General features: G+C 34.8%; 1 non-coding gene across 1 annotated transcript; it reads right to left on the bottom strand.

Annotated features, from left to right (window-relative positions):
• Positions 1-3,771: 3,771 nt before the first annotated feature.
• Positions 3,772-3,843, bottom strand: Trnah-gug (transfer RNA histidin (anticodon GUG)). Its single transcript has one exon. It is a non-coding gene; the product is annotated as a tRNA-His (tRNA).
• Positions 3,844-5,858: the final 2,015 nt, after the last annotated feature.

The following is a 5,858-nucleotide window of genomic DNA, read 5'->3' as shown; positions in this document are numbered from 1 at the left end:
CATATAGTTAAAAGAGTATACGTGTGACCGCTACCGTAGTTAATTTAATATGGTCGGACTAAAGTTAAGAAACGATGGTCGGAAGATGCAATTTTATACGTGTGACCGGGGTCTAAGATTTCTCCCCTTGTTAGTGGTACAATGGTGGCTATTCTTTCAATATTTATACGGAACTTTTGGCATTTGATGGGACTTGAAGATGCATTTTGATCAAAGGGTTTTTTGAAGCTAACAATACGAGGACATCAATGTAGCAGGTTATTTTTCAGATCTAATTAACACTTGCTAGATGAAGACAGATATGGCTAACATCCTCGAACATCATAACAACGTAACTGGACCGCCTTCATTTGTGACCGACACTGCTCTGTTTCTCACCCCTGAAACAGCAATCACGATATATCTACATGGTGCACTTGGGATGGCCATTATCCTAACAAATGCATTGGTCCTAGTGGCACATTTCAACAATAAAAACAAACGTCATAAAAACGTCGACATTTACGTATTTTATCTAGCGATCGCTGACTTTCTTGTCGGATTAATAATAATGTTGTTATTCTCTGTTTGGGGAATGCTGTCTTTTCCTGTGATACCTCTCATGGTTTGCCATATTTGGTCAATTTTAAAACAGTTCTCCATATCGTTTTCTGTGTTGATAATGATTCTTTTAAGTTATGATAGATTAGAACTCGTGATAAATCCATTAAAATACCACAGAAAACAAAACCCAGCTCGCATTCACTGTTTGGTATCTGTAGCTGGTAGCTTGTGTTTCTTTTATTGCACTATTATTTATATTATGAGTTTCTTCTTCATTGTTCAAGAGGATCAAGTTGGTATCAATATTTATAGTTGTATCCCGGAACTCACTACCAATGGATTATATCTTATGATACTCACTGTGTGTAATTTTTGTATTCCTTTCAGCATTGTATCGGTGATTAATGTTTTGTTTTATTGGAAACTCGTTCAAAACTTGGAAGTCATGTCAAAAATACAGCAAAAAGAGAGAGACTACCGGCGCTCTCAATGTAGTCACCAGCATGGAAATCCACTCCCTAACAGTCACGAGCAATGTTACGATGGCAAGGGGAACTTGGCCCGGGAAGAGATTGATAGACAACTGGTTTTCTCTGAGGACAAAACTGGAACGAAACCACACAAAGCTGTTGTAATGTTTGGAGACGTTGAGGAAAATACCCATAACGAATGTTGGACACAAAATGTAAAGGAATCCGTTGTTGCTTCTTCACAATCACAACAAAAGAGTAATTCGGGGGGTAACAACAGTATAGTCCTTAACCCATTCGGTGGAGCGGAGCGTGACAAGGATGATAAGAGACCTTGTCATAAACAACAATATGATGTTTTTGAGGTGGCCAGAAAGAAGAAACATGCTCAGCTTCGTCGCATTGCTAAAAGGCTGGCAATCTATGTGGGAGTTTTCTTACTTTGTTGGTTGCCATTTGAAATGTCATCTTTTCTGCTTTCCTGTGGTGTGGCAGTTCCTTTATTTGTTATGTATATAACGGGATTAATTTTATTGTCTAATTCTGTACTCAATCCTCTTATTTATGCATTATTTAGTAGAAATAGTAATAGAAATTAATTTCCAATGGACTGTATAAAAACCTGAGACTTTGACTTCAAGAAAACGAATAGTAAGTTATCATATTGAGGTAAATATCTCTGTTGGTGTAGTTTAATGTTATCCAATGTTTTGCTTTTCATCTAAATATCTATTAAACTTATTACTCGGTATCTTCTAGGAAACAGTTAAGAAAGTAAAAAATCAATTCATCAAACCTTTCTGTTTAAAGCCGATGTGACCGTGTTGCATGAAAAATATATGTACATACATTTATATTACCATTTTATCATTTCCGTTTCCGTTTCCGTTTCCGCCATTATTTTGTTGTGATAATTGAAATGTTGGACATTTAAAAGCACCGTATTCTCTGCATATGTCCCAAAGTTATATTACATAAGATATGACATGTATTATAGCGGTTTGAAAGCATAACAGAAAGTTTGAAGCAACCCGGGAATAGTTTAATGTAAGTTTGATTTCTATAATTTGAATACTAATTCACAAATCTCTGTAATACGCCCACATTTCTTACTTAAAATATATTTATTTTTTATAATCACTATGATGTAGTTGGCAAAATCATGAACAGTGTACCCTCGGTGCGCTATTTCAGCCTACATGTGAGTGCACCCTTAAGGGGTTGGTGGAAGCGTTAAGGTGCGACTTTAAACATTGAAATGTTGCTTTAATCACCTAGTCAGCTGAAAAGGCATCTCCGGTTTCACGAATGATCCTTTACTCAACCCATCTCTTTGTGCAATATTTAAAAGGCATAAGTAATATCGCATGCAGTATAACGAAAATCCACGTTTACTCCAAAAGAAAATATTATTAGAGAAAACCAGAGAAATAAGATAGGCCTATGACTCATAATTGACAAATAAGGAGTAAAGTTTTTAAAATATATTGGAATTTCGGTCCCCCTGGGACATTCGTCAGCAATACTTGGCAGTCGAATGAAAAGTACAAAATGTAACACAATGAAAGTATGACGCTAGATAAGTGTAAGTTGCAAAGATGGAATTAGAACCAACTATAAACCATGAATATACAGGAAGCGGATTAAGGAGCAAAGAACGGATTATATATGTTTGTAGAACTGATAGTTGTTAATGGGTCCCAAGTCTTTGTTGAGGCCAGTGATGTGAGACTAAATACGAAAGATCCAATCGATTTCTTTACGTTTACGTTCAAATGCGGATTTGAAGTTCGAGGCAATTAAAATACATTTTAGGTTTTTGAGAGAATGACTATGAAGATTGAAATGTTCGGAAACGGTGGAATCCTGCAAAATTATCACGAATAGATTTTTTGTGATTATTAAAACTTAAGCAAGCGGAACCGGAAGCCAGTTTCACCTACATAATTGCCGTCTTTGCAAAGTACACAGTAGAAAATGTAAATAACATTAATAGAATCACAAGAGAGGGAAGGGGGTCTTAAACTATAGCTAACAATATTCCCAATGTTGACATAGTTTAAAATATAACAATCATAAAAAACTCATTGGCATTTGGGATTTGAAGAATGACAACAAAAAAAGACTACAATTATCGAATGGTGGATTATCACAAAAGCTAGTCCGTACAACTCAGCAGCAACAAAATTGCAACTTGTGTTTAGCCGAGAAGTATTATATTCTACTGAACCAGGCCTGTGCACCCTGAACAAACGAAACGAATTAATGCTAAATGCAGACACCAAACCAAACTTTTCCAACACCAAAGTTTTCCTTTTCTTTACAGGGAGTCCTCTACTTTTAACTCTCTACTTTTACAGGGAGTCCTCTACTTTTACAGGTAAACCATCTGGAGGTTTTTTTAGAGGACTTCCAATCACATTGTATATATTCACGTGATAAAACAAATCAATCAATCAATCAAACCAAATACCTACTGAGTGCAGTGACGAGAACCTTAAGTGGGTATGCACAGTCTTAATTTAGCCACTGATGAATGCAGACGTATATTGTGTGTGTGTGTATGAAACAGTCTGTCTGCCTATGTAGGATGGTTGTCTAGTCCAGAAAACACCACCCATTATCATAATCTTCAATATACAGGCTCTTCTTGAATATAATTGAGCACTTTCGCAGGTGTATACCCAAAATCTTATGTGAATATATGTAATTGAAATCGTAGTAAATTGGAAAATCCAGAACAGTGAAAAAAACTTCCAGCCTCCGCCGGGATTCGAACCCGGGCCTCCCGCTTCACATGCGGACACCCTAACCACTAGGCTATGGACGCTGATTGTATGTTCAGAGGTTCGAAACCTACAGAAAGGTCGTTATTCCACTGTATGCGTTTGTCCTTTGTATCGAACAATACTAGTTCTGTTTTTGGTGACATATTTTGCCTTACTCTAGAGATCAAATATGATGCAAACCAACTCGAAATCATTTGTGATTCTTTTAGCCGGATCTCGAAAGAGATACTTTGAACAGACTTATGTTATTGAAATGGAGATAAACGACAAAAGCAAATGAACACATATATATAATTGAAATCGTAGTGAGTTGGAAAATCCAGAACAGTGAAAAAACTTCCAGCCTCCACCGAGATTCGAACCCGGGCCCCATTTATATATATATATATATATATATATATATATATATATATATATATATATATATATATATATATATATATATATATATATATATATATATTCCGTTGTGCGGAATGGAATATAATATCAGGACGTGGGTAAGATATCAATAAATAAAAATAAATAAACATTTTAGCCAAAATATTTCAAACGAATATATCAATAAAGGATTTTTGATGGCATTAAATTTCGAAATTAACGAACGGAAACTGACATTTAGACGAAATGAGAATGTTGATAATAATGCTTTAAAAATAAAGTGCGGTTAAGAAGATCTACTGAAATCTAAAACGTAATTCCTATATATCCTCGACATAGTTTAACGTTTAACAATAGAAGAAAACAGAAATGCTTGGTGTAGGTACATACTTTAATCATGACTTATCAGAGATCCGGAAGCAGCCATGCAGTGATCAAATATGACACAAAAAGGAACTTAATATATCTTGCCATTTAGTTTTCAGTGGTATTGTACACACATTCCTTTCAGGTAGACCGCGTGCGTGTTTCTATAAGTGCTTTCTCATATCAATAAAGAAAGAACGAAAGAAGTTTCCTCATGCAGTTAATGACTAAAAAGCGTGATATCTTCGAATTGCACAACAGTCTCGTCGATCAATAATAAATTGTTTAATAATAAATAATTTGTTTTTTAATGGTTACGAGTACATATATTACTCTACTGATATTAATAACAACAGAAAGTAGAACTGAGATTTTATTTCTAGTTAATGGCATCTATAGTAGCTATGCTTTCATTGATAAATGCAACGCTTAATGGTAACCTGTTTTGAAACTAACCAACGGTGCGACATTTATTCACCTTTTCTGTATTGATAAACTATCTCGTAGTTGAAAGGCTCACGTGTGTCCACTTAACGAGCCGATGTTAACCATTGCAGTATTAGATTTAATTCATCTTTTCTGTATTGATTAAATATCTTGTAGTTAAAAGGCTTCTCTGGTTTTGTATAGAATTCAGTATAAAATCTCTTGTTCATATTAAGCTAAGTGGAAGTTTATTTGTTCGTTCTCGCTAAGCTGAAAATGCTCTTCAACGAAAACACAATTATCATATTTGAAAGTTGTGTTCTTTCTTGCAAATATTTTGCTGAGACTTAATGTACACTCATTGGACGAACTCTAGCCACTGGCTATTTTGTATGAAATGTATATACAAATTTATGGATTAATAATTATAAGGAATAAATGCTCAGTGCAGCAACTTTGAGTTGTGTCGATTCTAAAGGAAGACCCCAAAGTCAACACTCAAGTTGCATAGGGCAGTGTTGGCGTCTCCTCCTGTATAATATTTTGATCCTACGAAATTTGATTTTTTTTTTCAAGACAACAATATATACGACCGTATACTATATATACTTTATTCATTTGTTTATAAACATCAAAAAGATTACACATGACTATATAGACAGCACACATTGCAATTATTTACACCAATTTAATCCCGGGGCAAGGCTTGTTCACTTCTTTCAAAATGGAGGGTTGTGTAGAAAGTCATATGGATATATGATTCCTTGAAAAAGTTAACGCATCTTGAAATAACTCGTTTATTTTCTCTCCATCTTTGTCTACCTCTATAGACTTGACAATTATTTAAAAGTCTCGTATATATGTGCTATGCAAGGACAACGTC

The sequence above is a fragment of the Apostichopus japonicus genome, chromosome 22, assembly GCF_037975245.1.
Source record: "Apostichopus japonicus isolate 1M-3 chromosome 22, ASM3797524v1, whole genome shotgun sequence".
NCBI classification, from domain to species: domain Eukaryota; kingdom Metazoa; phylum Echinodermata; class Holothuroidea; order Aspidochirotida; family Stichopodidae; genus Apostichopus; species Apostichopus japonicus.
The sequence above is the reverse complement of the archived record's forward strand: the minus strand, read 5'-3'. Positions and strand labels throughout refer to the sequence as shown.